Here is a 7,500-nt window from a genome sequence, read left to right as displayed (position 1 = left end):
TCATTGTTTTTTAATATATTTTTATGAATTATTGTTTATCCCTTAGGCTCTTGGGAATATAATCTCATTAATCATCCCTTTAACACAGCTGTCTTTACAGTTCGATTAGCTATCAAGAAGAGTCGTTGCATTAAAATAGAGCATGCCTACACGCACACACACATGTACGCACGCAGGCACGCAGGCACATACGCACGCACGCACGCACGCACACACACACACACACACACACACACACACACACACACACACACACACACACACACACACACACACACACACACACACACACACACACACAACACACACACACACACGCGCTTAAACCGTATTATCTTAAAAATAGCCCTCTATTTTAACTCCTTTGTTGCTTCTAGAGCAGTGTTAGCTTTGCAGTCGATGGTATATAAACAAAAGCTTTTGTTTACGTAACTGACAAACATTTTTCTGTTATGCATTAATTGGTCTGCACTTTATTTTCGCGTTAGTGTTATACCTGGAACTATTTTTTTTTTTGCGTCGTGTACAAAGTTAGCGATTGGGTTACTTAAGTTTTGGACCAATTATCTTTCGTAATTTTTCTTTTCGATTTTCAAGATAAGGGTTTTGACCTTATCTCTAAATGGAATTGATGATATGAATGTTAGTATTCTTACGCTACTTAAGAAAAAAAAATGTGTAGGTAAATATTTTGTATTTTGAATGGGTTATATTTTCTTTAGTTTGATGTAGTTATTATCGTGTCTCTCTCTCTTCAATTGATATTTCTAAGTAAAATAAAAGAAATGAGGAATGAAAAAAATAGGGATTTTTTTTAGATATATATTTTATAATTATTATAATTATCATTATTATTATTATCATTATTTTTGTTGTTGTTGTTTTCTTATTATTATTGCTGTTGTCGTTGTTTTACTGTTTATTGATTTCTTTTCTTCATTTCTTCTCTATTTTTGTACGAAAAGTGAATTATGACATAATATAATTTCAAAATCAGTATTTGGACAATCTTATTGGAAATAAATGTGAGTTATATGTAATGATTAATATAATTTCTCGTTAATCTCTTTTCCAACAAAGATTATATATATATATATATATATATATATATATATATATATATATATATATATTTTTTTTTTTTTTTTTTTTTTTTTTTTTTTTTTTTTTTTTTTTTTTTTTTTGTTATTGTCTTCTAATTTTTTCGTTTATTTATTTATTTACAAAGATAAAGAATAAAAATACAAGGTAGCGAGAGTTTTGTCGCCGATCTTGTCACTGATAAGATAATCTTTCGAGTCATTTTCCTTCATTTTGGGTAATTTTCCTTCCTTTTTTGAAATGTTGCTTTTCCCTTTTTTTCTTATTTTCTTATTTTAACTTCCTCCTCTTCCTTTGCACAATCCTTTCTCCCTGTTCTTCATCTTTCTTTCCTCTCCCTTTTTCTTATTTTCTTTCCATTCCATTTATCCCTCCTTCTCCTTCCCCTTTCTTCTCTATCCCCTTTCCTTTCGCTCCCTATCTCCTTTATCCATCGCTTTCCCTCCCCCTATCACCTCTTCCTCTCCCCTTCCCCTATCCCCCATCTTCCTCTTCCCTTTTTATCTCTTTCTTCTATTCTATTCTCTTTCTCGTTCGTCTTATCTCTCTTCTATTTATCCCTTCCTTCCTTTCCCCTCCCTTCCTCTCCCTCCCCTTCTCCCTGTCTCCCTTCTATTTATCCCCCCCATCCCTTCCCCTCCCCCTTTACCTTTTGCCCTAACCCCTCCCCTTCCCCTCCCCCTTTACCTTTCCCCTTCCCCTCCCCTTCCCCTCCTCCCCAACCCCCATTCCCGTCCTTCTCCCCCTCCTTCCCTCCCCTTCCCCCTCTACACCCATCCACTCCCCCTCCACCCCCCCCCCCCCTCCACCCCCAATGACCGAGGTCGCCGGCGATGCTCTTCCCAATAAAGCGTTATTAAGGCAGGATGAAGCGCCTATTTTTGCCATAATGACCCGGGGGAAGACCCTCCTCTGATGAAAGCCTGGGCGAAAGACATCTCCATAACGTTGGGTAAAAAATGGCTTGTAACGCCTTTAATTACTCCGCGTTTTGGGAGGCCGGATTCGCTGCCATTACCTTAAAGATACGTGCAGACCCCCCCCCCCCCGTCCCTACCTAAAAAAGATGGTCCTCTTAAACAAAAGTCAATATTGTGTTAGCGTGTGGGGGTAATCATGTCGGGTAAATATCCCTCTGATGCTGGTTAAATACCCTGCCATCACGTGGATGTGTTGGGTAGGGACGGAAATATACTGGGGTTCTTTCTCCTTCGATCTATCGTTCATGCTTATTTATTTTTTTCTCTCTTGTTCTCTTTCTCTCGTTCTCGTTTTTTCTCTCTCTTTTTTTTCTCTCTCTCTCCTCCTCCTCCTCTCTCTCTCTCTCGCTATCTCTCTCTCTCCTCCCCCCTTCTCTCTCTGTATCCTCTTCTTCATCTTCTTCTTCTCGTCTCTGTCTCTGTCTCTGTCTCTGTCTCTCTCTCTCTCTCTCTCTCTCTCTCTCTCTCTCTCTCCTCCCTCCCTCCCTCCCTCCCTCCCTCCCTTCCTCCCTTCCTCCCTCCCTCCCTCCCTCTCTCTCCCCTCTCCCTTTCCATCTCTCCCTCTCTCCTCTCCTCCCTCCCTCCCTCCCTCCCTTCCTCCCTTCCTCCCTCCCTCCCTCCCTCTCTCTCCCCTCTCCCTTTCCATCTCTCCCTCTCCCTCACTCTCTAGGCGACAAGTCAACTTTTCCTTTTAATTCCCTTTCAATCCGTTAACCATTGTAAGACTTGTTAATTTCATGAGCACGTGAGCGAACACAGCACAGTTGAGTGTGACGTTTTGATCACATGCTTATCAGAAGGGTAATGAGTTAGCGCTGTAATTACGTGATCCATGAGCATCGATATCCAAGCGTTGCTTTCTCGGAAAATCGTATAGGGTGGATGGAAAGGAAAGTGAAATTAGTGGAGAAGAGGTGAGGGGGTATATATATACATACATACATATATATATATATATATATATATATATATATATATATATATATATATGTATATATATATATGTATATATACATTATATGTATACATATGTGTGTGTGTGTGTGTGTGTGTGTGTGTGTGTGTGTGTGTGTGTGTGTGTGTGTGTGTGTGTGTGTGTGTGTGTGTGTGTGTGTGTGTGTGGAAAGAGGGAGAGACGATGACGACCATTGTCATTACAATGATTCGTACAATGACTGTTTTGATACTACTACTATTGTTATCATTATTTTCATACTTTTATTATTATCATTCCCATTATTATTGTTATTATAATTTCTAACTCTTACTTTTTGTAGTTGTTGTTTTATGCAACTGACCAACAAAAAGATTTCCCAAAGAGAGTAAAGTGTAATAGAATATTAATAAAATATTTGGCCTGGAAATACCTTGGCCTGGAAATAGTCACAGGATTAGACCTAAACCTCGTTACGGGGAACAATACCCTCCTCACAAGCCCATAAAAGCGATGATCATTTACCCATAAACCTGTTTCCGGATACGCACCCATCCCGTCGGTCAATTTTGGTTGAATACGCACCGGGATATTCTATTTCTGGTAGAGTGACCTTGCCACAGCTGCCTTTTTGAATACGTTAGGTATCCTTGTCAGTGTAATATTTACGAACCAAACATTCTGTGAAGGATAAACACAGGAACGTGGCAAATATAGAATATGAATAGGAATGGGAACTTACTCGTAACGGGACGGATTCATTCATATTTTTTATTCATCAATTAATGATTTATTGATTAAATCTTTGTTATAATTTTTTATTTATTTATTTGTTTTATGATTATTATCATTATAATTGTTATAATAATTATTTTTTATTTATTTATGTATTATTATAATCATCATTATTGTTATCATTGTTATTATTATTATAATTATTGTAATTATTATTTGTAAAAGTTTCATTTCACTTTTCATGTTATTTTTTCAGTAACCTAACCTTCCTCAATAACCATTAGTCACTTCAACCACCGCTTTCCAGTCTGATCATGTTCTTTTAGACTTCACTATCACATCTTCCTTTAAAAATGTATATATATATTTTTATAATAAAAAAAAAAATGATAACAATAATAATGATAATAATAACGTATTTATTCTAACTACTAATTTCCAGGGTATAGGTGTCCTCTTATACTAATAGTCACTTGACTTTCCATGTTATATACTCTCCCACACTCGTAACCAGGTTAACATTACTAAATTTGCACATTGTATTTGCACTCTTCCTCAATCGTGTTTTCTATTTAGGTTTTCCTTAATAAACTTACATGGTGCTTGACATTTAGGTTTATCCCCCCTCCACCTCCTCCATTCTCTAATCTTCCTCTTCTTCCTATCTTTCGATCGTCTCCGTCTTCTCTACTACATCCATTCTTGCTCTATATTGTCCTAACCCCTTTCTTTATTTTGGCCTAACCTTCCCCGTCTGTATTTCGACCTACTTCACCTCCTCCTCCTCCTCTTTTTCCACCTTACTATCGCTCCCTCCCTTCTGTATTTTAATCTCAACTTCCCCCCCTTCCTTCCCCCCTTCCCCTCCCTCCTCTATCTTGACCTCCCCTTCCCCTTCCTCCTATATCTCGACCTCCCCTTCCCCTCCCTCCTCGATATCGACCTTATCCTCCCTCCTCGATTTCGACCTTACCCACCTCGTCCATTATCCCCCCTCCTTCTTCCGCCCAACCCCCTGGCGTGTGTTTAAGGTCGGCCTATGCCCAAAAAGAGTCAAATATCGCCCAGTAGCGCTTGTTACTCCATAAGACCGTTTTCAGGGTCAGTGAATGCGTTATATCCTCTTGTTTTCTTTTCTTTTTTCTCCCTTTTTTCTTTCTCTCTTGGGGAAACGATTCCCCTCTTTATCTCCTGTGGTGTATTTGTATAGCCGGTCCTTGGTGTAGGATCGAGTTTCACTTCTCAGACCGTCTTGTTTCTTTAATTCTTAGGGTTGTTTAGTCGCGCTGTTTTATGCACTGCTGTTGTTCGCTCCTCGTGATCTCTTGTATTTTCCTCTTTATATTTTAGCGTTGATATACGTTTTCGTATTTGATTTTATTCGCTCGTACAGTCTTTCTCTAAAATTCTGTCATTTCCTTACCGATAGCATCATCAATGGAGTCTGGTAACTCTCGAAAACCATTATCCTCTCCCTCATTTCCCTCCCGCCGACCCACACGCATCATCACCGCGGAAGGAAAACAGAGACCGGTAACGATGTGGAATATTTCATAGGCCTACTAGCACCACGGGTTTTGTGTCGGCGGTTCACTGTGCCTGTGACATCATTATCATCTGAAAGTTTCCCATATACTTTTTTATGTGTGTTTACTTTCCATCTCAGTGGGGTGATTTTGATTTTTTTTTTTTGAAATTCTAATTCCGTGATATATGTCGAATTAATGTTATTTAGCCCTCCATAAGTAATTTAATTGATTTCTTCCCTCTTTCTTCATCCCCTTTTATGCTCCCACGCCATTCACATCCTTCTAATCCTCCCGTTCTCTCGCACACCCTGTCTCTTACTCATACTATTTACTCTCTTTTTTTTCGTTCCCTTTCTCCCTCCCTCTTTGCCTCTTCTTCTGTTACCCTGGGATCGGCTTCCCCCCTCCCCCCCATCAATAATCCAGCTTACACTGAGTCGTCCTTTATGATAACAAATAGGCTTCGAATTCAGTCGTGGTGCCCAGGACGACACTCTGCCGGACGCGCGTTGGTGTCATATTCGCATCGATTAAAACGTGACCCTGAGCCTTCCGGACGTCCGTGGATGAGGCTGTTGTTGCCCCCCGGGATCAGAGACTCCAATCAATCACCTCTGAGGGCTGAGTATAAACGCCAACAGCGCCTGGGTATCGCTCGAAGCTTCTGTGCCCCGCGGACGCCCCTTGCAAAAAAAAAAAAAAAAAAAAAATCTCCGCTTCCATTCTTATTCTAGGTTTCAAAGAGAGAGACGTAGATGTGGGTATCAGGGTATGAGGGTAGGGGTAGAGTTGGGGGTGGGAGGGAGGGGTTGGGGGTGGACGGTAGGGATAGAGGTGTAGGGGTAAGGGGGAGGGGTAGAGATTGGGGATATAGGTAAGGGGGGGGGGGAGGGAGATAGGTTGAATCCTACACGTGGAGGGAAAGGGGTGGGTTGAGAGGAGGGAGGGAGAGGGGGGTGGGAGAGAGAGCTGAGTCTGATATCCGGAAATTCAATGGAAGAAATAGAGTTGTCATTTTTTCCGTGTGTGTTGTAATCTTTCCTTTGTAATCACATTTAGGTCCAGTCGGCAAAAAAAAAGAAAAAAACTTAGGGTGGGTCATGGTTCATCATTGTTATCTGCTTTTATTGGGTATTTCAAAGTTTATCTCTCTTTGTTATTCCCATCAATAAAAAATAAGATTGTGTGTGCGTTTGGTAGAGAGAGAAAGAGAGAGAGAGAGAGAGAGAGAGAGAGAGAGAGAGAGAGAGAGAGAGAGAGAGAGAGAGAGAGAGAGAGAGAGAGAGGGAAAGGCAGGCAGGCAGACACATACACACTGATAGCGGAAGAGACAGACTAACTGAGAGACTGAGAGAGATGGACAGACAGACAGACTGAGAGATACAGAGACAGGAATAGACTGGCGACAGATAGACAGGATGAGAGAGAGAGAGAGAGAGAGAGAGAGACAGAAACAGACAGACAGACACAAAGAGAAAATAGAGAAAAAGAGATAGAAAGAAAAAGAAAAAGAGAAAGAGAGAAACACAGCGAGAAAAAAAATAAGCGTATACAACTCTCCGTGCATCCAATAGGAAATTACCTTACGAAGCCATGTTACAGAATGATGTAACTATGAGTTCGTTTCCCCCCTCTATTTTTCTCTTCATTCATCACGCAGACCGAGAGGCGCTGAGTCACTGGCTTAACAAAAGCTTAGTACAGATCAACAGGAAAATTCGGTCCGCAGTAATCCTGGGGCCTAGCCTGCCACTCGGAGTCCATAAGCTATCTCTAGCTTGTGGACTCTCTCGCTCTTGCTCTCGCTCTCGCTCTCGCTCTCGCTCTCGCTCTCGCTCTTGCTCTCGCTCTCGCTCTCGCTCTTGTATATGTATTTATGTATATATATATATATAAATATATATATATATATATATATATATATATATATATATATTATAAAGAGAGAGAGAGAGAGAGAGAAGAGGAGAGATAGTCTAATAAAGAGAGCGAGAGCTCTCTCCTCTCCCTCTCTCTCTCTCTCCTCTCTCTCTCTCTCTCTCTCTCTCCCCTCTCCTCTCTCTCTCCTCTCTCCTCTCCCCCTTCTCCCTCTCTCCCTTCTCTCTTCCATTACCTCTTCTTCGCATTCCTCATTGGCCTTTCTCTCTTCCTCCCCAATCTTCCATTCGTTATCCACCTCCCATTACTCTACTTTCTCTATTCACTTTCGCTTTACCCTCTA

The sequence above is a fragment of the Penaeus monodon genome, chromosome 9, assembly GCF_015228065.2.
Source record: "Penaeus monodon isolate SGIC_2016 chromosome 9, NSTDA_Pmon_1, whole genome shotgun sequence".
Taxonomy (NCBI): Eukaryota; Metazoa; Arthropoda; class Malacostraca; order Decapoda; family Penaeidae; genus Penaeus; species Penaeus monodon.
Note: the sequence above shows the minus strand (reverse complement) of the source record.